This window comes from Hypanus sabinus, chromosome 2 (genome assembly GCF_030144855.1).
Source record: "Hypanus sabinus isolate sHypSab1 chromosome 2, sHypSab1.hap1, whole genome shotgun sequence".
NCBI lineage: Eukaryota > Metazoa > Chordata > Chondrichthyes > Myliobatiformes > Dasyatidae > Hypanus > Hypanus sabinus.
In genome coordinates this window covers 170,301,561-170,329,479 of record NC_082707.1, presented here as the reverse complement: position 1 = coordinate 170,329,479, position 27,919 = coordinate 170,301,561, and positions in this window count along the sequence as shown.

The window sequence follows — 27,919 nt, the reverse complement described above, 5'->3', positions numbered from 1 at the left end:
AGGAGTGTGCTGGGCAGCTGTGTGGAGTTCTCCAGCTCATTGTCAGTCTGAGCCTCAGCCTGGCAAGGGTCCTAACTGTGTGGAAAACATCATGGGTAGTCCCAGTTGGCCAAAAAGGGCCAACCGAAAGTCTTGAATGACTTAGTGGCCCTGACCTCATGCATCATGAAGACCCTACAGAGGCTGATCCTGGTTCACCTCCTCTGATCCCAGGTCAGATCAGCCCTCGATCCCCTGCAGTTTGTCTACCAGGAGGAGCACATTGGAGTCGATGACGCTGTCATCTACCTGATGAACAGAGGACATTCACATCTGGATCAGCAGGGCAGCACCGTGAGGACCATGCTTTTTCTCAAGTGCCATCAATACTATAGAGCCCTCGCTACTGGGGGAGAAGTCCCATTCAATGCAGATTGGCATTTCCATTGTGTCCTGGATAATGACTGGCATGCCACAGTCTGTGCAGCTTCAGAGCTGTGTATCAGACATGTTTATAAGCAGCACTGGGACCCCACAGGGACTGTACTGGCTCCCTTTCTGTTTACCCTATATACCTTGGACTTTATATACAACACAGTCATATCATCTGCATAAGTTCTCTGATGACTCAGCAATAGTTGGGTGTATAAAGGGAGGACAGGAGGATGAATACAGGCCCTGGTGGAGGACTTTGTCGAATGGTGCAAGCTGAAACATCTGCAGCTCAACATCAGTAAGACAAAGGAGATGGTGATAGACTTTAGGAAGACCAAGCCTGCACTGCTCCCATTTCTATTGATGGGGGTGAGGACCTACAAGTACCTGGATGACAGACTTGAGTGGAGCACCAACGTAGAGGCTGTGTACAAGAAGGGCCAGAGTCACCTCTTCTTCCTGAGGATACTGAGGTCCTTTGGAGTATCTCCTTCACATGTTCTACCAGTCTGCTGTCACCAGTACAATCGTCTATGCAGTGGTGTACTGCAGAAAAGGCTTCAACACAGGTGATGCCAACAGGCTCAAGAAACTGATTAGAAAGGCTGGCTCTGTTATAAGAGTCACACTGCTCACACTGGTGGTTGTGGTAAAACAAAGGACCTTACGAAAAATCCTGGCTATTCTGGACACTGTTTCTCAGCCTCGGCATGCCACCTTGTCTGAACAGAGAAGCACTTTTAGTAACAGACCAAGACAACTGTGCTACTCCAAAGAATGCTATATGAGGTCACTCTTACCCTCGGTCATTAGGCTTTATAATGCGTCAACCTATAGCCAGGGAAGTGCTGACCCCTCCTGTTCGACTGCTTGTGGTAAGTTATTTTTTATTCTTTCTACTTCTCTTCTAATATTTATGTTTCGGCTCCTGTAGTGCTACTGTGACATTATAATTTCCCTTGGGATCAATAAAGTATCTGTCTATCTAACATCTCCACAATCTCCCTTACCACAGGTTCACCACAGGGCTGTGTGCTTAAACTCTGCTCTACTGCTTTATACTTATAACTGTGAGGCTAAGCACGGCACCAATGTCATATCTGAGTTTGCAAACAACTCAACTGTTGTGCACCGGAATCAAAGATTGTAAAGGATAAGCATATAGGAGGGAAATTGAAAAGCTGGTTCACAGCTACCACCCTCTGAGTAAAGAAATCTCCCCTCGTGTTACCCTTAAACTTTTGCCCCCTAAGTCTCAACTCATGTCCTCTTGTTTGAATCTCCCCTACTCTCAATGGAAAAAGCCTATCCATGTCAACTCTATCTATCCGCCTCATTGTTTTAAATACCTCTATCAAGTCCCCCCTCAACCTTCTATGCTCCAAAGAATAAAGACCTAACTTATTCAACCTTTCCCTGTTAATTAGGTGCTGAAACGCAGGTAACATTCTAGTAAATCTTCTCTGTACTCTCTCTATTTTGTTGACATCTTTCCTATAACTTGGTGACCAGAACTGTGCCCAATACTCCAAATTGGGCCTCACCAATGCCTTGTACAATTTTAATATTACATCCCAACTCCTATACTCAATGCTCTGATTTATAAAGGCCAGCATACCAAAAGCTTTCTTCACCACCCTATCCACATGAGATTCCACCTTCAGGGAACTATGCAACATTATTCTGAGATCACTCTGTTCTACTGCATTCTTCAATGCCCTACCATTTACCATGTATGTCCTATTTGCATTATTCCTACCAAAATGTAGCATCTCACACTTATCAGCATTAAACGCCATCTGCCATCGTTCTGCCCATTCTTCTAACTGGCCTAAATCTCTCTGCAAGCTTTGAAAACCTACTTCATTATCCACAACGCCATCTACCTTAGTATCATCTGCATACTTACTAATCCAATGTACCACCCCATCATCCAGATCATTAATGTACATGACAAACAACATTGGATCCAGTACAGATCCCTGAGGTACACCACTAGTCACTGGCCTCGAACCTAACAAACAGTTATCCACCACTACTCTCTGGCATCTCCCATCTAGCCACTGTTGAATCCATTTTACTACTTCAATATTAATACAATTGAATCTTCCTAACTAACCTTCTGTGTGTAACCTTGTCAAAGGCCTTACTGAAGTTCAATTACCAATGTTTAACACATTTACTTAACTTAGATTTGGGTTTTGCCTTTTGAATTGAAGCTATGATAAGTTGTCTATGGCTAGCACTTCAAAAGAATGTCTAAAACATAACTAAAAATAACTGAAAATCAATGCAACTGGAAGCAGAGAATTCTCAGTTATGTGCTTCAATTTGCTCATTTTCTGCATGGATGACATAATTAGTCTATTATGAAAAAAAATCTACTGCAATAAATATTGCATTCTGGCAATACATATAGGAATTTGATTTCAAGGCAATGGCTTCACCAAACTTGATTGCATTTGAAGTGGAAACAACTCCAGTATTAAGACAAAATCCAGCCACACAAAATATAGCCAATAAGATCCATTAAAGTTCATAAATCACAATATTTTGCCAGAGATTTAATCAAAAAATATCAGATTGGATAAATATTGGAACAGGAATGAATAAAAACCTGGCTGAGTATAAACATTTATAATTAATAGCTGACAGTCTAGTTTATCAGACCCCAAGAATCCAATTAGTTGTTTGAGAGATTTTTAATGTGAACATTCTAGTGTTGCCTTCAGCACCGAGAACAACAGAAACAACGTCTATTTATGCTAATATCATAGCACTAAAAATATCTCAACGCATCACACTTTTGCACCATACTTAATTCCTGAATTCTTCCATAGATTTTTTGTCCTTGTTTTATTTAGAGATGCTTTGTAGAATTAGGCCCTTCCAGCTCAACGAGCCATGCTGCCAAAACTCACCAATTCAACCTTGGCCTAACCTCAGGACAACTTACAATGAATTAACCTACTAACTGGTATGTTTTTCGACATGGGATGAAACCAGAGGAAATTCACGTATTCCACGGGGAGGACATACGAACTCCTTAAAGAGGACACCAGAATTGAACTCCGAACTCCAACTCTCCAAGCTGCAATAGCATCATGCTGACCACTATGCTACCGTTAATTAAAAAATTAATATATGGCTAGGAAGATCTAAATGGGTTTCTCCTCTGTTAAAATAAACCCCTGACCAAATTACTGCTTAAAGCAATATTGTAGTACCTCCACCTTTTGCTGTCTTTATTGGTGGGATGGTTGATGTGAATGAAGAGAAAGTCCCTTTTCAGGTAATCTAAATTGGAGGGGACGGGGGGTGGGTGGTGCATGACTATTTTATCTAGAAAGCTAAAGACAGATGCAAATAATGAGGTAAACAAAATATCTTTTTTCTAAGCTTTTAGCAGCTGGTTGGGACAGTACTGAAATCAGCAGAAACAGGAAGCCTGGCCACCATCTCCACAGTCATTGCTGTGCACTGCATTTTCAACCAAAGTGACAGAAGCTGTAGAATCCACAAAAGAATGTAGATTAATATCATATACCATATTTAGTGCCATTCCCAAGAGCTAGAAGAGAACACTTCAGATTTTAAATATTTCAACCGGGGACATTAAAATCTGTTACAAGTTCAGGTAATTAATCTATTAAAACAAGTTCCATTTTTAAGATGGGATGGACAAGTGTCATGTGAAGTGAGATCTTACATTACTGAGCGGCTGCATCCATTGCTAGCCAATACTGTGTGCGTACAGTTGTTGTCAGAAACAGGAAGTATTACAGAGTCAAAACATTCTTAATGAACAGAACTGGATTTGTATTTTATCAAGCTGTACAATTCATTGTGCTTGTCAGCCTTGGCGTTGACCAGCAGGTAACCAGCACAGGAAATCAGGATTGTGCCATAAAATGGCTGTACCCAGTGAAAAGGACAAAGTTCAGACTCTCTCGCTGCTTTAGAACAATGATAGGAGTTACAGGCTTAGTGAGCAGCACTACAAAGCAATGAAATGGCTACTAAGGAAGTAGCTTTTTCTCAAACGAGTTCCAATAGTATTTCATTAAAATACACACAGACTAAATACAGTAAACAAGAGCCTAAAATCTTTGGGTAGCTGTGTTTCAAGACACATTGATATTGACCTGTGTTTATGTCGAAGACACAAGGAATCAAACAATGGTAGATTATTATTAATCTAACATTGGGGGGGGGAGAAAACAATGGGAAAGGGGGAAAGCTGGGAAAGCAGGGCCTGGAGAAGTGGGATCGACTGGATTAGCAGTTAGACAAAGAGAGAAGCTATTGAAAAATAAAGATAAAGATAATGGTTAGCTTTATTTGTCACAAGTACATCAAAACATAAAGTGAGATGCATCATTTGTGTCAAATCTAATCAGCGAGGATTGTGCTGAACAGCCAGCATGTGTCTGGTGCCAACATAGCATGCCCCCTGTACATTGACCTTAACCATGCATCTTTGGAATGTGGGGGAAGTCAGAGTGCCCGCTGGAAGCCCATGAGGTCATGGGGAAAGCTGTACAAACTCCTTACAGGCAGTAGTACACACAACGAGCTCAGCAGGTCAGGCAGCGGCTATGGATGGGAACAAACAGTCGGCGTTTCGGGCCAACACTCTTCAGCAGGACAGCGGTGGGAATCCTGTAAAGCACTGTGCGCTGATGTACCGTCGCTCCTCTTGGATTCAAGAAGAGAGAGTAGAACTAGGAGTTTGAAGGCGTTGATGGGCAGTGTGTGCCACTTGGGAAGCACACCCATACCCTGCGGTCCACCAGGATTTCTGACCCCTGCAATCACACTTCAAAAAGGATCCCACCACTAGCTAAATCTTCTCTTCCCCATCCATACTTTTTGCTTTCCATGACTTCCTAGTCGTCTCATTCCTTCCTGCCAACCTCTTCTCACCCTATTGAAATTTTCTCCTGCAAACTAGGAGGTGCAACAGTTACCGTACACCTCCTCCATCGCACCAACCAGGAACTTTAACAGCCTTTACGGTGAGGCAGAGATTCATGTACACCTCACCTAAAATATTCAATTGCATTTGGTGCTGGTAATGTGGCTAAGTCTACACTGAAGAGACCAAGCAAGGACTAAACGTATCATTTTGCAGAGCACCTGTGTTCCGTCCTCATTGACCAAGCACAATTTCCATTTGCCTGTCATTTCAGCTCCCTTTCCTATTCCACGCCAAACTGCCTACTCCATTCGGAGGCCAAATACAAACTAGAAAAGCAGAGCCTCATCTTTTGCTTGGCTAGCCTACAGAGCAATAGCACGGACAATGGAATTTCCAATTTCAGATAGCACACTGTTCGCCTGTTCCTTCCCCATTCCAACCTGTTTTTTCCAATGTCCCTCCCACTGCACATTCCCCCAGTGCCTCAATATCATCCTCATCTTGTCCACCATCCTCCATCTCAACACTTCCCATCCTACACATCTCCATCTATCATCCCTCCCTGTCCATCTGGGACCACCTAACAACCACCACTCTCAGCCCTCCCTGGCTATCTTCCTGATGCAGGGTCTCACTCCAAAATGTAGACCATCCCTCTGGTTCCACTGATGCTATTTGAGTTCTTCCATCAGCTTTTTTTTTGATCCCCCTTCTCCCTGGCCTCCTACCTCCCACTCCTGCCACCATGAAGAGCCATTGTACTGCAGTAAAATTTAAATTAGGCTCCCTATTGCACTCAGATGCCAATTTAAATATGTCAATGAAAGGTCCCACATCTCCACAACAAGACACTCACACAGCACAAAATCCATGCCATGAGGGTCATGATTTTCATTTCTGCTCATTGCTCTTCCCACAATGTGGGACATTGAGTTATACAAATCAGTCAGTTCAATTTTAAATAATTCAACAGTTTCAAGTTGAAATTGAAGCTGTAACCAGATCACATATTTTCAAATTCCAGTGTGAAGTAAATTTAATAATGACTAGGCATTAAGTCGATCAATTATCATGCCATATTAGCATCAGCTGAAGTGTAGAAAAACAGCAGCAATTAGGACATTGCTTCATTGTGCATTGTGTGTCTGGGCTATGAAATTATTAATTTAAACAAATGGTGCATGTAGATGAGAGCTACTCTGACTATCAGGCACTGAAACAAAAGCAGATGGATGCAGATCTACCATGTTGTTGTTGAGTGTAGGGTTGTATTGGCAGGGACTGGATTCAGACGTACAATTAGGTTTAATACCACTGGCATACAACGGCACAATGCAATATATAAAACATGCTACAAATCAATAAGAAATATATTTTAAAGTAAGTAGTGTAAAAAGAGAGCAAAAATACATAGGGCGAGCAAATACATTGAGGTAGTGTTCATGGGTTCATCGTCCACTCAGAAATCTGATGAGTTAAGGGAAGAAGCTGTTTTTCAAATATTCAGTCTCCTCTCGGATGGTAGTAATGAGAAAGAAGCACGTCCTGGGCGAAGGGGTTTTCTAATGAAGGATGTCTCCTTTTTGAACATCACCTCTTAAATGTACCCTCGAGGCTGAGGAGGCTCATGCCTATGATGGAGCTGAAGAGTGAGTGAGTGAGTGAGTGAGTGAGGGTGAGTTCTGGGAAATGTTGGTTTGGACTCCAGGTGAATACTAAGGTTTTGCAAATCAGATGTTGGGTAAGTTTGCACTCCCATGCAAAGTTTCAGATTAGCACATCATCTTGCACAACCTCTCACAGTCCCAGAACATATCCTACACAATCAAAAAGCTCACAACACCTCTGCTTCCTGAGAAGGCTGAATGGTGCTGGACTGTGCTCGTACTTACTCATGACCTTCTACAAATATGCATTTGAGAGCATCCTGTCATGGGGCGTCACTGCATGGCATGGAAACTGCACTGCAGGGGACAAGAAGGCTTTGCAGCTAGTAGTCAAAACTGCCCAATCCATAACCAGCACCAGCCTACCTACCATCAATGACATACAGTCCCTATATAGCTTTATACACCAGAAGCTTAGTGTTGGCCTTGATATCCTGATCTTCAAAACCCTCTTTCTCAACCTGGCACAGCCTATTTCAAGGTCAATGGTGCCTCTTGAAAGAAGAAGCCTGCCAAGATATGGGAAAGGATCAGTGTTCTCCAGAGGGATGTTGTCAACTTGGACAGTTAGAGGTTTAGGAGCTTGATCTGGACTTGGGTTTTTAAGTCCCAGAAGCTTGTATGCTCTGAATAAAGCATCCATTATGCACTGCAGGTCCTCCTCTGAGTGAGCTACGGTGGTGTTGTTGTCTGCATATCGGAGCTCCATGATGGAAGTAGTTGACATCTTGCTCTTTGACTTGAACCTGTCATGGTTAAAGAGCCCACCCCCCCCCCCCCACCCCATCTGTCCTATAGAGAATCTGGACTCCTTGTGGGAGGTCTTGGCCTATGAGACGAAGAATGATTGCAATGAAAATGCCGAACAGAGTTGGGGCAATGACGCATGCTTGTTTGACCCTGGTCTCAACATTAAAAGGTGCTGTTTCAGAGCCACTGTTGCACTGTTGAGGTATTTCTTCAGGCACCCAATTTTGGATAGCACCTACCAAAGGGTAGGATGAATTGTGACTCAACACCAATTGCAATAGGATGGCTACATCATCCGTATGCCTTACTCCCATCTCCCTGAACAATTTCTGTTCGGCCAGCTCCAAGGGATGCAAACCCCACTCCTGGAGAGCAGATAAAGCGGTTCAAGGGCAATATCAAGACCCGCCTGAGGAAGTACCACATCAACCTGAATGGTGGGAGAGATTAGCACAGGACAGAAAAAGCTGGGGAAGGGCTGTCTAAGGGGGGACTGCAGAGCTCGAGGAATACCTCCACCATGCGGCCGAGACTAGGCTGCTTCAACTCAAGGAGAGACTGGGAAAGGCCCAACCAGACACGTCCACCACCACCTCAATGATCTACACCTGGCAACACTGCAATAGGACTTGTATATCACAGATTGGCCTCTTCAGTTATCTCAGTCCCAAAGGTGACACATCAACCACCGGGAGAAGAATCTTACTCGACTACGCGTGACCACTGATGATGACAAAAAGGTGCTGGGAAAAGGCTAGCGATCATGAAGAATCCTACCCAGCCTGCTCATGGACTGTTTCTCCACTCCCATCAGTGAGGAAGCTACATAGCATCCATGCCAAAACCACCAGGCAGTTACTTTCCCCAAGCACTAATGCTGACTAACACCTCCACCCACTAACCCGCTCCTTCACCACTACTTTATCATTTCCTATCAAAGTTGATACTGACCTTTCCGTCCCTAGCTTCACTTTATGTACATATAATCAATCTATATGAATTTATAAGCTATCTTGTCTATTTATATTTATTGTGTGTTTTTTTACTTAGTGATTTCTTTATCTTAGTGCAATTTTATGTGCTGCATCAAATCTGGAGCCACAGTTAGTTCATTCACTTTACACTTGTCTACAGGAAATAACACTAAGCAATATTGTATCTTAAACATTGTTGAACCTGTTAGCAAACACATCTGAGGCTCCCATTTCATCTGCTCCACTGGCTGTACTTTCTTTGAATGCACTACTCAGTTAAGATGTCAAAAGGAATAGTTTATATTTTTATAAATTATTCCTGAGGTTCACACAAGCCTGCTTATGGGGTAGCATAGCGGTTAGCGCCAGGTGTGAGTTCAGGGTTCAATTCATGCCACTGTCTGGAAGGAGTTTGTATGTTCTCTCCGCACGTCTGCATGAATTTCCTCCAGTTGCTCTGGTTTCTTCCCACCTTCCCAGACTGTATAGTTACAGTTAGTGAGTTGTGGGACAAGCTATATTGGCACTGGAAGTGTGGCGAAACTTGAGGGCTACCCAGTACAATCCTTCACTGATTTGATTTGACATGAACAACGCCTTTCATTGTATAAAGAAAAGGATCTAGTGCTTTCCTGGTGCATATGATGCATAAACTCTGTGAAGCAGGCTTCCCCCGTCTGGCTGATACTCACTGCTCCACATCCACAGGGAATCCTGTAAATCCCTGCCATCCTGAGTCCCAGGTCATCTTTGACCTGCATAAGCTGGGATTTGAGTTTCCTATGAGCTTGTGTATGGTATCAATCCAGTATTTCTTCAGGGTCCTGATGATCCTTCCAGAAACTGTGGAAATATAGGGAAGACAGGCAGTAGCAACTGGTTCCTTCTCATTGTTCGGTTCCCTGGTTTTACATCTGCCCTTTTAAGGGCCTGATTGATTTCCTTTGCCTTGTAGCCGTTCTGCAGGGAAGTCGTGTGTAATCATCTTATTTCCTCATGGAGACTCTCTGGGTCCAAAATAGCTTTCACACGACCCTCTGGAAGGAGCGCCAAGATCCTGAAGAAATACCTGATAAGTACCATCCGCAAGCCCAAAAGGAAGCTCAAATCACAGCTTACGTGGGTCAAAGATGACCTGGGGCTCAGGGTGGCTGACGTTTACAGGATTCCCTGTGGATGCAGAGCAGTGTATTTCGGCCAGACGGGACACACGGTGGAAAGCAGCATCAAGGAGCACAGGAGGTGTATCTACTTGGGTTACCCAAGAAATCGGCGGTAATAGAACATTGCATTTGCAATGACCACAGGATTAACTTCAATGGCACGAAACTACCGTGCAAGCACCAATGGCTTTTGGGACCGCCTGGTGAAGGAAGCCATTGAAATAAAACTAGAGAATCAGAACTTTAATGAAGACGAAGGTCTCGATTTAAGTAAGAACTGAAACACAATATTAAATAAGGTGGGACAGCAGAGACCTGATTGCTTGAGGACTGGCCAATCAGGAAGGACAGATGATGGGGGTATAAATATCACCAGACTTGACATTGGTGGTATAAATATCTCTGTTGAAGACGGCAGATTTTGTCATCAAAACGTCAGTTAAAATCGACACCTCGACCTGGCTGGAAGCCTGGGAAGAGTTTATGTATCATGTCATTGTATCATCTCAATGTACATATGGCAAATAAAGCTTATCTTATTTTATGCTTTTTTTTTCGTTTTGTTTGACGCTACAGTCTGCATGTCCTAAGACATCGCTGCACAGGAAATGCATGATGCTTACACTTGTTATACTAACAAAGGTCAACACTACAATCTGCAGTGCTGAGTGCATGAAGGAAATACAACAAAGGAGCAGCTGGCTAACGGCCTTATTCCACTCTACTCCTGTGTTTTATAATGGAACTAGGTGTACGGAGGCGCTGCTTGAACAGTGAAGGTCTTTCTGTCCTGCCAATTGTTACCTAAAGGAGGTTTTGTGCATCTAGACCTATGGCTGTAACCCAAACCCTTTGTGCTTCACAATTATTCCAGGACACAGCACTTGACATTTACAACACCTGTCATTCAAAGGAACAGGTCTTTATTCATCAGGTAATAGATGAGCTCTTCATTTATATCAATTAATTCAGTTCTTTCTCTATAAATTCCACTAAGCAGCAAGATAGCATTTGGTTCTGACTTCACTGACTGCACACAAATACCATGAAGAGGCATGGCTGTTAATTATAAGAGCAGTGAAGGTGGTGGAGGGCCAAAGCATCAGCAAGATTAACCATTCTGAAGGATATTGTATTGATTGCATCACAGTACAGGACCTTCAGCCCACAATGTTGTGCTGGCATTTGAACTATTGTACAACCAATCTACCTCTTCCCTCCTACATAGCTCTCCACTGTTCTATCATCTATGTGGCATAGGAACCACTGCCATCCTTCCTAGGAGGAAATCAGCTGTACATCTCGCTCACAATGGGAATAGGATGCTCAATCTTCTCCTCTGTCTCTCTTCTTCAAAGCCTCCAGGGCATAATGAGGCTCCCTCCAGAGTGGATTTTCTTGCTTTCCAATACAGAAATAGCCAATGAGCACTTAGTCTCACTTAACTGGAACTCACATTGAATCTACTCAAAATTCTCACTCCCAAAACACTATCTGGTGAGCAAGATAGCCAAAAAAGAACATGGTTCAAAAAAAGAAACGTCAATGAGATGAAAAAGAAAGATGAGAGTTGAATTCATATAAACCTGTATGATTGCATCCATCTTCTTGCGCCCTTAGCTTACAGTGGAGGCCACTAATGACCTCCTGCCTCCATTGTCCAAAGTTGATGGTGTGGTTGGAGTTCATTAATGATTCTGTAAACCATCATATCCACTGTACAGGGGATTGGCCTATACAGCTTCAGTGGAACACTGCTGGACAGCTTTACCGATAGGGGACATAGGGTTGGAATTTGAGAGTCAAAGACTGCATACATACAGTCAGCAAATTCTCAGAAACGTCATTAGGGACATTGTCCAAATAAAGTGTGCCAGAATGTAAAAGGAAATTATTTGAGCAGGAAGGGAAGGTTTGCAATGAAAATAAGATCCTACATTAATTGCATATCCAGATGAGCAATAGAAAAAAGAAATCATAAATAGATAATGAGGTTAATGTTGCAAAAAAGAATGAAAAGAGAACGCAATAGGGTTCTGTAAACATATTAGAGGTAAATGCAGATCAGAAAACAGTGGGTCACCTCAGGGATCTGGGGAGAACTTGTGGAAAAGTGATCACAAAATAACAGATGTCGTTAATGACATCTTTGTGTCAGCAGTTACAAATGAGTTGGATTTTTGCCATCCTCATATATTACTAGAGCTCAAAGCACAAAGGGGCATGATAATAAATACCATGAAGAGCTCATAGTGGAGGGCAGTGAAAATAAGTTCAGATCTTACCAACTTCGCAACAAGGCATTGAAGGAATGAAAAACTTTTGATACTTTTGGGCACCACAGTCCTGAGGAGGCATCAGACTGCTTGAAGGGAAAGAGAGTTTAAAGGAAGTGAGCAGGGGCAATCAACACATCTTGCACGTCAAAGTCCCAAGGAGACGCTGGGCATTTGGCAAGGTCCAATAAAAAAAAAATTAGGTTTAAGCAGAGCAGACATTATGGGAGTGAGCCAGTGGGGCGTTGAGACTTTGGTGAGGAAAAGCCAAGCCACAAGTTTTTTTGTTATTTATTCTTTCTTTCTTTCTTATTGCATATTTAGAGCAGTAGGGTGTCAAACAGCATACTGGAAGATTCCTCCTGCGGGATGTGACATGGTAGGAGAGCTCCAGTGTCCCTGATGACATACCTACTGTATAAGGAGTGCATCCACCTGCAGCTCCTAACAGACCACGTTAAGGAATTGGAGCTGGAACTGGATGAACTCTGGATCATACGAGAGGGTTTGATAACCAGGACATACAGGAGGTACTTACACTCAAGGTGCAGGAGACAGGTAACTCGATGACCATCAGGAGGAGGAAAGGGGATAGGCAGTCAGTGCAGAGCACCCCTGTGGCCAATTTCTTCAGCAACAGGTATACCACTTTGGATATTGTTGCACCCTGTCTGGCCAATAAACGTTGTTCCACATTCACAGGGAATCCTCTAAACAGCAGCAATCCCACATAAGCTGTGATTTGAGCTTCCTTGTAAGTTTATGGATGGTATTAATTTGGTATTTCTCCAGGATCCTGATGACCCTTTGAGAAACAGTGGAAATATAGGGAATTCAGGCAAGGAAGCCTGGGAGAGTGAGCAGCATGGATCATGGTCCACATTGGTACCAATGACTTGGCTAGAAGGGATGACGAGGTCCTCCAAAGTGAATTCAGGGAATTAGGTGCTTGGTTAAAGGACAGGACCTCCAGGGTTGTGATATCAGGATTGCTGTCCGTGCCAGGTGTGGTGAGGCCAGAAATGGGAAGGTCATACAGTTTAACACATGGTTAGAGTTGTTGCAGGAGGGAGGGCTTCAAATTTTGGATCATTGGGCTCTCTTCCAGGGAATGTGGGACCAGTAGAGATGGGTTGGTTTGCACCTGAACTGATATCCTAGAAGGAAGGTTTGCACAGTGGGGGGGGGGAGGAGGAATTAAACTAGAGTTGCAGAGGGATGGGAACCAGAGCGCCAGAACAGATAGTGGAGAGGTTGTGAAGACAGATGTTGTTAAGCCTACATGCAAAGACAGGAATCAAAAGGTCAAGCATGATGGGATTAAAGTTCTGAGTTCCATACTGGTATATTTCAATGCAAGGGGTATTAATTCACCTAATGAGGCTTTATGGGTAGAACTGAGGAATAGGAAAGGTATGACCACATTAATGGGATTATATTCTAGACCATCCAACAGCCTACGTGATTTAAAGAACCAAATTTGTAGAGAGTTTGCAGACTGTTACAAGAAACGTAAGATTGTGATAGTAGGTGATTTTAACTTTCCACATATTGACTGGGTCTCCCATACTGTAAAAAGGCCAGATGGGAAAGAGTTTGTCAAATGTGTTGAGAAAAGTTTCCTTCATCAGTACATTGAAGTCCCAACTAGAGAGAGTGTGATACTAGATCTCCTATTAGGGAAAGAGACAGGGCAGGTGACAGAAGTTTGTGTAGAGGAACCATTTGTATCTAGTGTTCATAATGCCATGAGCATCAAGGTAATTATGGAAAAGTAAAGGGCTGGTCCTCAGAATGAGATTCTAAATTTGAGAAAGGCCAATGTTGATGGTATCAGAAAGGATCTGGCAAGTGTGGATTGGGACAGGCTGTTTTTTTGGCAAAGGTGTATTTGGTAAGTGGAAGGCCAAAAGTGAAATTTTGAGAGTACAGAATTTGGAGGGAGGGAGGGAGGGAGGTCAGTGGGAAGGGACAAGCGGTCAAGGGGGTTGCATAGGGAGCAATCTCTGCAGTAAGCAGAAAGTTGGGGAGGGAGGGAAAGGATATAATGCAGACAAGTGTGAGCTGTTGCACTTTGGGAGAACCAACCAGGGTAGGTCTTACTCAATGAGTGATAGGGCACTGTGAAGTGTAGTAGAACAAAACAGAGGGATTGAGAATACAGGTCCATAATTCCTTGACTGTAGCTTCACAGGTAGATAGGCACACTGACCTTCATAAATCAATGTATTGAGTAAAAGAGTTGAGGTGTTATGTTGAAATTGTATTAGATGTAATTGAGGCCTAATTTGGAGTATTGTGTGCAGTTTTGGTCAGCTACCTACAGGAAAGATGTAAATAAGGTTGAAAGAGTGCAGAGAAAATTTACAAGAATGGTGCCGGATCTTGAGGATTTGAATTATTGGGAAAGGTTGAATAGGTTAAGATTTTATTCCTTTGAATATAAAAGATTGAGGGGAGATTTGATAGAGGTATACAAATTTATGAAGGGTATAGCTAAGATAAATCCAAGCAGGTTTTCTCCACTGAGGTTGGGTGAGACTAGAATGGGTTAAATGTGAAAGGTGAAATGTTTTAGGGGAACATGAGGCAATCTTCTTCACTCAGAAGGTGGTGAGAGTGTGGAACGAATTGCCAGCACAATTAGAGGATACAGGTTCAACTTCAACATTTAAGAGAAATCTGGATAGGTACATGGATGGGAGGGGTGTGGAAGGCCCTAGTCTGGATACAGGTCCACAAGACCATAAGACCTATGAGCAGAATTAGGCCATTCAGCCCAAAGAGTCTGCTCCATCATCCCATCCTGGCCGATTTATTATCCTTGTCAACTCTATTTTCCTACCTTCTCTCTGTGATCTTTGATGCCCTGATTAATCAAGAAGCTATCCAAATCCACCTTAACTATATCCAGTAGCTTGACCTGCACAGCCGTCTGTGGCAGTGAATTCCCCAGATTCACCACACTCTAGCTAAAGTGATTTTTTCTAATCTCTGTTCTAAATGGATGATCCTCTATTCTAAGGCTGTGCCATCTGGTCCTAGATTCCCCCACCAGAGGAAACATCCTCCCCACATCCAGTCTATGTAGGCTTTCAACATCCCATTGTCTTCAATGAAAGTCCCCCTCATTCTTCTCAACTCCAGGTCGATGGGACTTGGTATATTAATGGTTTGGCATAGACCTGTTTCCGTACTGCAGTGTTCTGTGACTCTATGATCTTAATGGAGATACTACAAATGTAAATTTGAAAGGTGTCTGGAGAAAGAAAAGTGGCTGTACAATCTGTGAAAAGATGCCAAACACGAAGACTATTGTATGAATCCATTGTCTTTACAATAGTCATGAAAAACATAGAAAGTATTCTGAAAGGGAAAATGGTGAGGAACCAGGAAAAATAAATAATCAACAAGGCCGTACTTCTCACAATGAACTGGTGAGCGGTAATTGAGCTGAAATCGGATAATATGCAAAGGCTTTAACAGATAGAATACCAAAACAAACACCCACACTAGTACAAGGGAAGAGTCTGAGGTGAACATGCTGTTGATTGAGGCAGAGAGTATCAGGGCAGGATGGTCAAAGACACCTCCTTACTTCAATAACAGCCCCTCAGTGGTTTTTCAAGGGAACTACTTTCTGCAGCAGTTGAAGGAACTTGCAGAAGAGCTAACAGTAACCATCCTGAATTCAGTGCAATAAATTCTTGAATGGTCCAGCTTGATTGAGGAAGGTGACTAACATGACAAAACAATTTTCTGTGACTATATCCCCGTTTTTACATTCTGCTGTCTCATACCCACTTGTCTTGTAACTTCAACCATCCTTCCTTTACAGTTCTCACCTCATTTGAACCTTTCCACATCCACATCCAAATCCACTCAGACTCACCCTTGGATATGTTCACTCCCCTCTAGATGGTTATCCTCACCTAAAGCCATAGGTCATCTCTGTGAACCAGAGGGTTGTTAGGAAGTGTGAAGTAGCTATCCACAGATCTCACAACTGAACGTTGCAGAGAGGGGCTGCGAGAGCCCAGGGGTCTCCCAGTATCTCCTCCCTTCAGAGATGGGGAGGCATAATAGTTCCATGGTCACAGAACAAAACATAATGTTACCCACTGGGTAAACAATACTGTCTTTATGTTGACTTGATTTCTCCCTCTTTCACACCTACAGCACATCCAGTAATACTAGTGCCTTCAGGCATTCCTTTTCAGGGTGACTTGATTAGTTTATAACATCGCTATTGCGCTCGATGATCAGGCTGCGTTCAAAACAGTAAAACTATTCAGAGTGAAATATAGACTGCTGGAGAACTCTAGGGGTCAGGAAGCAACTGTGAAGGCAAAGGAATGGTCAACGTTATGGGTTGTGGTCCTGCGTCATGACTGGGAGTGTCAAGGGAAGAAAGGCAAAATAAAAAGGAGAGAAGATGAGTGAAAAGGTTCTGCAAGCTTCGTCTGCATTTGGTCTCGTCAATATAGAGGGGGCCACATCAGCAGCAATAGACCAGAATCAGAATCAGAATCAGGTTTAATATCACCGGCTTGTGCTGCTTTTACAGCAGCAGGACAATACAACATATAATAATAGAAGAATGTGAATTACTGTATATATATATATATATATAAATAAGAAGGATAGAGGGCTATAGCTAACCCTAGGTAATTTCTAAAGTAAGTACATGTTCGGCACAGCATTGTGGGCCAAAGGGCCTGGATTGTGCTGTAGGTTTTCTATGTTTCTATACACACACACAGATACATATATATAAAACAATTAACTTAAATAAGTAGTGCAAAAATAAAAATAAATAAGTATTGAGGTAGTGTTCATGAGTTCATTGTCCATTCCGAAATCAGACGGCAGAGGAGAAGGAGCTGTTCCTGAATCATTGAGTATGTGACTTCAGGCTCCTGACGGTAACAGTGGGAACAAGCCATAGCCTGGGTGATGGGGGGGGTCCTTAATGATGTACGCTGCAGTTTCAAGGCATCGTTCCTTGAACATCAGGGGAAATGCACATGAATCTCTGCCTCACCTATTTAGCTTGCTTAGCTCTAGACTCCAGCAGTTGCAGCCTCTTGGGTCTCCAAAACAACTCAGGGGATGTATAAGATGAAGGTGAGTGCTACCATGTGGGAGCAGAATAGGAATAATTATCACTGATCACATCACTTGCAGTAATCCCTGATTGGCGGAGCCATGCAGCGCATCCTGTTTCATGATCTGATCAAACTGTACTCAAGCAGGTGGAGGGGAAAGCCTCTTAAAGTGCCTGCTCACTAAAGAATATCTATGTGCAGCAGTGATGGGGAAAGAGAGAGAGAAAAATATCAAAGAGGAAAGAGACAGGAAGATCAGAAGGTGGTATTAATATTACCAGAAAGTAATACTAATATGCTGTTTTTAATCACAGTTTAAAGCATTAACTTGTACATGGATTTGTTCACCATTTTGTCTCGAGATTTGTCTCACTTCAGTTTTTTATGCTTCCTGTTCTGGTGGCATGGCATTTCCATTTATAGCATGCATGGTGTCGTATACCTCGGTTCACATGGGTCTTGGACTGTTGCAGCACAAAAATATTATGGCTACCCCTGGAAATTTTACACCAACATACAAAGTTGCTTGCCTCATGGAGAGTTGTGTGTGTAGTTGGTAACACCCTGTGCCTGTAGTAGGCCAATACAAAAACGTCTGCTTGTTCTAATCGACGTTCCAGGCCAAGATCCTTCGTCAGGTAGCTAGGTTGCTTCCAAGAAAATGGCAAATGGCTACAGTCAACACATGCAGAAAGCACATCATATGGCAATACACCCTGACTAAGGGGAGTGCCTTCTGAGAGTTATACTCCTCTGCCGTTCACCTCTCTGCTCTCACCTTACAGGCAGTGGATTGTAGATAAATGGCATTCCTCATCTAAGGCAGCCAAGGGACCTCCTGCTGGCTCTGTTTCTGGGAATTCACAAAATGTAGACAGTAAGCTCAAAGGGAAGGTATTGTTAACCAATCACTTGCCATCGCAAGGTAGGAAAACAGCTGCGCTATTTATTGCGGCGTGTGCTGGAGTTTGCCGCATTCGCTGACGCTGCGTGAAATGCCAACGTGTACTCACCATGGCTTCAATGGTGACTTCCAGCAAGCACAGAAAATATGTGAATGTGTTTGAAATGAGGTTGAAATATTGATACTGTTGATCAATTAGCATAATTAAATACCTCACACAACATTTAAATTGGGTTAAGTGCATCAAGCCCAGTGAAATCAAGTTAAGGACCTCTGCTAGTAGTTGGTAGATTGTCCTAAAATCTTAAGAAAGCAACATGAACAACTGCACAGAAGCATAATTACATACCACCTCTCTGTCAGCATTCTGCAATTGAAAGTCTAATTTTCCAGGACTGAAATGTAATTACAGTTCTTGTGTCGTTTGGCATTATTCGGAAATTTGATCAGGTACTTCCCTAGTGTCAGTCATGCGTAGAGTGCCATCATATATTCTGAGCATTGTGAAAGAAGGTAGATTTAGGTTATCCTGCAAGTGATTATCATTGACCAACAACACAGTCATGGATTGAGGAGCAGCGTGGTAGCGTAGCAGTTAGCATAATATTATTACAGAGCCAGTGACCCTGGTTCAATTCCTCCACTGTCTGTATGCAGCTTCTACACTTTCCCTGTGACTGCATGAATTCCCTCCGGGTGTCCCGGTTTCCTCCCACATTCCAAAGACCTATGGGTTAATAGATTATTTGGTCATATGGGTGTAAATGGGCATCACCAACTCGATGAGTCAGAAGGTCTGATACAGTGTGTGTCTCTGAAAATAACACACTATCCTTGACAGATCTTTTGGTCTCACCTGACCATTACCTCTATTGTTGTAATTCACCATCTTTCAAACTTCTGACCCTCCTATCTACCAACTTTCAATTCCTCACTCCCAAATCCTTCAGTTCTTCAACCTGCCAATTCACCATTCATCCAACCCCCAATATTTGTCCCTCTAGTCACTGAAAACCCTCAATCCCCTCGGTCCTGATCCTTACCGACTCCCCATCCTCCAACCTCTGGCCCTGATATTTCCAGACACCCCCACCCTCCAATCACTGGCCCAGGTACTTCCTGGTTCCCCACCTTCCAATCACTGGCCCTGGTACTTCCTGGTTCACCACCCTCCAATCACTGGCCCTGGTACTTCCTGATAACCCACCCTCCAATCACTGGCCCTGATAGTTACAGACTCCACACCTTCCAACCACTGGCCCTAGTCCTCAGGGACTTTCCCCACCCTCCGACCACTCGCCCTGGTCATTATGGACTCTTCCCACTCTCCAATCACTGACCCTGATCCTTACAAATTCATCCCACCTTAGCAATCAAGCCTGCCCATTTCCATTTTATACAATGACTCCCAAACACAGTCCCTGATCCTTCCAAACCCCTCCACTCCCAGATCCTAACTCCAGGCTCAATCCCATCAGATTCAAGACCTCAGTAACGTCCTCTAGCTCTCAGTCCTCCCCCACCTCTCCATCTCCTCACAAAACCCACAGGTCTAAGTTTTGGGACAACTGCAGTGGTGATGGGTGACAGAGTCTTGCTCATATCAAGCTGCAATGCTACTCTACTCAAAGAAAAGGAAGCAAAGTACTTAATTGACAAACTCTAATATGTCTGCAGATTATTTTTGAACTATTGAAGAAAATTCATGATTCTTTAATTTTAAATACATGCTGCCTTAGATGCCTTTTTGAATCAGTCAACATTAAGTAGCAACTCCAAAAGTTTAAGTGTATTTGCAATTTTTACCTTCTAACATCTATTAAATATATGATCATTAAGTGAGTTGCAGTGAGACCTGCCACATCTGATTTAAAATTCCTGCCACGACCATACAATATTCAGTTAAATTGATTTTTTAAGTCTATTATCATGTCATAATCAGAGCAAGAAGCTTATCTGTAAATTATGCATGTGATTAAGACCAGGACCGTGACTGGGATGTGGCCTCGTCAAGCAGATGCCTCTCACAGTGCTCAGCTTCTGCCATATTCTGTGAACAGCCTTTCAAGATGGGTTTCAGCCCATAAGCAGCAGAAGATTTCACCCAAGTCCTACTCTTCCTGTGCTGTGCTTCCCTAGTGGAAGGATACAAGTGGGAGGCAACAGTCTCGGGATCTCCATATTAACGTGGTCAATCACTATCAAGGAAACCTCCTGTTGATTACCTCTTCCACTCTCCCTTAGCTTATGAGTCTGTGCGTCAGGGAAGATCATGTGGCATCGGAACACACACAAAATGCTGGAGGAACTCAGCAGGCCAGACAGCAGCTATGGAAAAGAGTACTGTTGAGGTTTCAGCCCGAAACCTTTCCACAGGACTGAAGACAAAAGGGATGTCAGAGTTAGAAAGGGGGGCTGAGCGGTGGAAGAAACACAAGGTGAAAGATGAAACTGGGAGGGGGGAGGGGTGAAGTAAAGAGCTGGGAAGTTGATTGATGAAAGAGATGCAGGGCTGGAGAAGGGAGAATCTGATAGGAGAGGATAGAAGGCCATGGAAGAAAGAAAAAGGGGTAGAAGCACCAAAGAGAGGTGATAAGCAGGCACGGTGAGAGGAAAAAACAGATGGGGAATAGAGAAGGAGGGGGGCCATTACTGGAAGTTCGAGAAATCGATGTTCTTGCCATCAGGTTGGAGGCTACCCAGAGGGAATATAAGGTTGCTCCTCCAACCTGACTGTGGCCTCATCTTGACAGTAGATGAGGCCATAGATGGACATAGAACATAGAGTAGTACAGCACATTACAGGCCCTTCAGCCCACAATGTTGTGCCGACCCTCAAACCCTGCTTCCCATATAAACCCCCACCTTAAATTCCTCCATATACCTCTTAAACTTCTAGTAGTCTCTTAAACTTCACTAGTGTATCTGCCTCCACTACTGACTCAGGCAGAGCATTCCACGCATCAACCACTCTCTGAGTGAAAAACCTTCCTCTAATATCCCCCTTGAACTTCCCTCCCGTTACCTTAAAGCCATGTCCTCTTGTACTGAGCAGTGGTGCCCTGGGGAAGAGACGCTGGCTGTCCACTCTGTCTATATTCTCTTAATATCTTGTACACCTCTATCATGTCTTCTCTCATCCTCCTTCTCTCCAAAGAGAAAGCCCTAGCTCCCTTAATCTCTGATCATAATGCATACTCTCTAAACCAGGCCGCATCCTGGTAAATCTCCTCTGTACCCTTTCCAATGCTTCCACATCCTTCATATAGTGAGGCGACCAGAACCGGACATAGTACTCCAAGTGTGGCCTAACTAGTGTTTTATAGAGCTGCATCATTACGTTGCATCTCTTAAACTCTATCCCTCGACTTATGAAAGCTAACACCCCATAAGCTTTCTTAACTACCCTATCTACCTGTGAGGCAACTTTCAGGGATCCGTGGACATATACTCCCAGATCCCTCTGCTCCTCCACACTACCAAGTATCCTGCCATTTACTTTATACTCTGCCTTGGAGTTTGTCCTTCCAAAGTGTACCACCTCAAACTTCTTGTCAGAATGAGAGAGGGAATTGGAATTAAAATGGGTGGAACCATGTCAGAATGGGAACATGTCCCTCCAGCATTTTATGGATTTCTCACACTTTCAGTAATGACACCCCTCCTTCTCTATTCCCCATCCCCTTTTCCCTCTTTCACCTTATCTCCTTACCTGCCTATCACCTTCTTTTGGTGCTCCCTCCCTTTTCCCTTCTTCCATGGCCTTCTATCCTCTCCTAACAGACTCCCCCTTCTCCAGTCCCGTATCTCTTTTGCCGATCAACTTCCCAGCTCTTTACTTCTCCTTCCCCCCTCCCAGTCTCACCCATCACCTTGTGTTTCTTCCTCCCCGCCCCCACCTTCTAACTCTAACTCTTTATCTCCTTCTCTCCAGTCCTGCTGAAGGGTCCAGTCCTGCCTGGACTGCTGAGTTCCTCCAGCATTTTGTGTGTGTTGCTTGGATTTCCAACATCTGCAGATTTTCTCTTGTTTGTGATAAGGCATAGGAGTTGAATTAGACTGCTCTGCATTTCTATCATGGCTGATTTGGTATCCCACTCAACTCCATTCTCCTTTCTTCTCCCCGTAACTTTTAACGGCCTTACTAATCAAGAACATATCAACCTCTGCTTTAAATATACCCAAGGACTTGGCCTCCACAACCATCTGTGGCAATGAATTCCAGATTCACCACCCTCAGGCTAAAGAACTTCCTCCTCATCTCTGTTCTATATGGATGTCCCACAATTCTGAGTCTGTGCCCTTTGGTCCTAGACTTCCCCACTATAGGAAAGATCTTCTCCACATCCACTCTGTCTAAGCTTTTCAATATCTGATAGGTTTCAATTAGATTCCCCCTCATTCTTCTGAAGTCTAACAAGTACAATTCAGAGAAACCAAACACTCCTCATACGTTAACCTTTTCATTCCTGGGATTATTCTTGCAAACATCCTCTGGACATGCTCCAACATCAAAACATTCTTTCTTAGACATGGAGCCCAAAACTGCTCACAATATTCAGTGTGGTCTGACAATTGCCTTATAAATCCTCAGCACTTTTACATTATACTCCTTTTGCAATGAGTGCATTTTCCTACCTTATCACTAGCTTAACCTGCAAGATAACCTTTAGGGAATACTGCTTGTGGTCTCCCAAATCTCTTTGCACTTCTGATTTTTGATTTTTTTTCTTCCGTTTAGTAAATAGTCTACGCCTTTGTTCCTTCTATTGAAGTGCATGACTCCACACACTTCCTTACACTAGCCACAAACTTGGCCACAGAGCCATCAATTCCATCGTCCATATCACTGACCTATAATGTGAAAAGATGTGGTCCTAACACCAAGTCCTGTGGAATACTACAACACACCAACAGCCGACCAGAAAAGGATCCCATTTATTTCCACTCTTTGCATACTGCCAGCCAGCCAATCATCTATCCACGCTAGTATCTTTCCTGTAATTACCTTGGACTCTTATCTTGTTAATAGACAATAGGTGCAGAAGTAGACCATTCGGCCCCTCGAGTCTGCACCGCCATTCTGAGATCATGGCTGATCATTCACTATCAATACCCAGTCCCTGCCTTGTCCCCATATCCCTTGATTCCCCTATCCATCAGATATCTATCTAGCTCCTTCTTGAAAGCATCCAGAGAATTGGCCTCCACCGTCTTCCGAGGCAGTGCATTCCACACCTCCACAACTCTCTGGGAGAAGAAGCTCTTCCTCAACTCTGTTTTAAATAACTGACCTCTTATTCTCAATCCATGCCTTCATGTGCGGCACCTTGTCTGAGACCTTCTGAAAATCCAAGTAAGCATCATCTACTGACTCTCCTTTGTCTATTCTGCCTGTTATTTCCACAAAGAATTCCAATACATTTGTCACTCATGATTTCTCCTTAAGGAAACCAGAAATTGTAAGAACCATTGAGGAAAACAAGAAGGCAGAAGACATTCTCTGCAAGGCCATCAGTAAGATTGTTTGGACACCATCAGTGATCAAGCGCTGAGATCTTGGCAGACATTACTTCCTCATTGGGTCTAAGCAGTTGGCATGGGAACCATTTGCATGTGTTAATCTTTGATATCTGACAAGATATTGACACTGACGACTACTATCCTTATATTGGGTATCACAGATCCAACTACTGAACCAGTGGTTAAAGCTGCACTTCTATGAGATTATATTGATCTCCAGCATCAGCAGAATTTTATTCCCCTACAGTCTGTAACATTGTGGTTTGACTCTTCCAGGCAAGAGAACGGACCCTGGTTCAATGATTAGAGTATGCCAACATTGGAAAGGCATACCTTAACATGAGGAGTTGATAATACTACATCATGGGGTTATATGCTTCCTAAATGATGGAAGAAGCATATTATAGTCAGAACTGAGCTATCCTTCAAACAAAAAAAAAGGGTAAGATCAAAGATTTGCAGCGATGCCGAGCAGAAAGGAGACATAAGGGACTGCAGATGCTAGAATCTGGAGCAACAAACAGTCTGCTGAAGGAACTCAACTGAGTGGAGGGGTGCAAGATGACAGGCAGGTGAGCGGGAGTAGCTGGGGGACAGTGGCAAGTGGATGAACAGAGACAAAAAGTGGGAGGAAAAAGAAAAATGTAACAGATGAAGAAATGCGGGTGGCAGTTGAGGGGATTGTGAAGATGGGAGACGGCTGCTGGAGGCAGGTATGCAGGAACGCAAAGCTTTACCAGCGCTGGTTTCAGATAAGTAATGGAGTTGAGGACAACCATTAGGTAAGGGGTAAATGACAGCAGCAACCAGATTGGAGAAGAAGAGGTGGGTGGGGTGGGGGGAGGGACCTGGGTATGAAGTGGGTGGATGGAGCCAGAAGAGGAAAGGGGACAAAGAGGGGTGAAGGATGGCTAGGGGGTAGGCTATGAAGGGGGCCAAAACAGGAGGACCAGAGGATCAGAAAACGGGGGGGGGGGGTTAGAGAGAAAACAGGCATGGAATGGAAAAACAAAACGGGGATGTTACCTAAAATTAGAATACTCAATATTCATGTCATTAGGTTGTAGACTACACAGGAAGAATATAAAGTACTGCTCCTCCAGCTTGCTTTGGGTTTCCTCCTAACAGTAGAGAATTTACAGCAACATTTAAACAGTATTTAACTATAGATTCTCTGGTTCACAGCTGACCCTCTTACTTTTGTCAGGCATCCATCGAGATCCTTGATGTCCTGACCAGCAGACCACAATCAGTAAGGATATGTAAAGACACTCCTGCCATGATTATTCTAAATAACAGTGCGGCCTCAGCCTCTTACGCTACTCCCTGTACACTCACGACCGAGCAGCAAGGGTTCTGCTCTACCTCCGTCTTCAAGTTTGCTGATGATGCCTCTGTAGTGCGCTGTATCCCAAATAACGATGAGTCGGAGTACAGCAAGGAGATGCAGAGCCTAGTAACATGGTGTCATGACAATGTCAGCTGAACAAAAGAGTTGGCCATTGACTTCAGGTGCACATGAACATCAACAGTGCTGAGGCTGAGAGAGTTGAGAGCTTCAAGTTCCTAGGAGTAAACATCACCAACAGCTAGGCCTGCTCATAGATGTCATAGCCAAGAAAACTCACCAGTGCCTTTACTTCCTCAGGTGGCTAAAGGAATTCAGCATGTCCCTGTCAAATCTTACCACCGTTTGTCTTATCTGGATACATAATGGCTTGCACCTAGCCACAAGGATCTGCGGAAAGCTGTGGGCACATCACAGCACATCCTGGAAACCAGCTTCCCCTCCATGGACTCTGACTACTTGCCTCTTCAGTAAAGCAGCCAATATAGTCAAAGATCCCACGTTGCCCACCCCAGACATTGCTCTTCTCCCTCTTCTTTCGAGCAGACAATACAGAAGCCTGAAAGAGCACAGCACCAGGCTCAAAGACATTTTCTGCACTGCTAAATGATTTCCCAGTTGGTAAGTTAGACTCTTGAACTCACAATCTACCTCTTTATGATCTTGCACCTTATTGTTTACCTGCACCGCACTTTCTCTGCCACTGCTATACTTTGTTATGAATTGTTAATACCTTGTATTATCTCAATGCACTGTGTAATGATCTGATCTGCATGAATGCTAGGCAAGTCAAGCTTTTTACTGTATCTCTCTACATCTGACAATAATAAACCAATTCCAAATCATTCCCTCTGACAGTGATATCCATAGTTTCTATGAGTAAAATACACACAGCTTTCTATTTCTACACAGTCCATTAGAAGTATCCTAAAAAAGCCAATAAATAAACAGCCTTGTTTATGATGTGTGCTTTCCTAGCCGAGCTATTTCTGAGGATGACCACACATCCAGTACTAACAGTAAGAACAGAAGCAGAAGATAGGTTAACTCCAGGATAAGAACACCATGAAGTTGGTATCAGAAAGCTTTTCACAAAAGTAATAACCTACATGCAGAACAAAATCTAAGGCCAGGAAAGGGACCCGGAATTGCTTACTAAACAATTGAGCACAACAGCAGCAAATGCCCCAGTACTGATCTCAGTGGCATCTCATTAATAACAGGCTGCCAGTTTGAAAATGACCCATTCTCTATTTCCTGGCATTTCACCAGGTCAATTGACTGCAGTGAATCTGTTGGTACATTCTGAAGTTCAAGTAAGTACTTCAATGTTTGAGTCTCGTTTATTCCCCAGATTATATTGCTAAAAAGGGATCACTTACTTATTTACCTATTTCTGTTCCTGAGACCTTTTACTGTAACAAATTAGAACTAGAATAGGGTTTATTATCACTGACATAATGTTGTGAAATTTGCTTTTTGTGGCAGCAGTATTGGGCAATACATAAAAAATACTATAAGTTACAATAAGAAATACAAAAAATATATTAAAAATATAAAAGCATAAGCAGGATTTCCTAGTTGCCAACCATTTAATTCCAAACCTCACTCCAATTTCCACATGTCAGTATGGCCTCCTCGACTGCCACAGTGAAGTCACTCTCAGGTTGGAGGAGCAACACTTCATGTTCTGTCTTGGTAACCTCCAACCTGATGGCATGAACATCAGTCTCTCAACTTCTGGTAATTCCCCCCTCTTCTTCCATTCCCCACTCTGCCTCCCCTCTTACCTCTTCTCTTCTCCTTTCCCCCTGGTACCCCTCCTCCTCCTCTTTCTCCCATCAACCACTCTGCTATCAAATTCCTTCTTCTCCAGCCCTTTACCTTTTCCACCTATCACTTCCCAGCTTCTTATTTCAGCCCCCCCACCCCTCTGCCACCCACTTGGCTTCACTTATCACCTTCAAGATTGTACTCCTTCCCTTCCCCCAACCTTCTTATTCTGGCTTCTTCCCTTTTCGTTTTCAGTCCTGAAAAAGGATCTTGACGCTGAAACAGAGGCTGGTTATTCATTTTCATAGATGCTGTCTAACCCGCTGAGTTCCTCCAGCAGTTTGTATGTATTCCTCTGGATGTGCAGCACCTGCAGAATCTCTTGTGTCTGTTGAGTATCTTCAGGCTCCTCTCTGATGAGAGTATGTCTTGGATAGTGAGGGTCCTTAATGGTGGAAACCTTTGTATGGGTCCTTAATAAGGGGCTTTAAATCTATGGTCTTCAGCTGACTGTTAATTACTTTGGGACATATTAAAGGTGTGAAAGATACCTTATGAAAGTACATTCTTTAAGGACTGCTGAAGATCTATGAGAAAACCCAAGTCCATCTTCATGGGATGAGTGGGAACAGAGGCTGAGTAGATCCCCGACAGCAGTAAATACATAAGTGAGGGGCACATGCAGCCACGTGATGAACAGAATCAAAACCAGAAAATACTTGGCGTTCTTCAATCTCATTTCTCAAAGTTTTAAATACAGAACATTCTTTCAACATCTAGACAGTTGTAAAATATCAGATTGGCTGCCTTTTACACAATCATCCATCAGGAAAATCCCTCAGGACATAAAGCAGAAGGCTAATTCAATATTGCTGGTCCAATGTCCCTGCTGATACTATGGGCCTTAAGGAAAGCAAATCCTTTAGAAAGGGTCTCCAAATGGAAAATGAAGCACTGACGTTGTTATCCACAAATCTCATCTATATACTGTGAGATAATTCAAAACTAAATTAACTTGAGTACTCAATATGTTGTGATGTAATAGCTTGCATGAATCTTACTGAGAAGAGTAGCACGTTCTTGGAATTTATATTTATA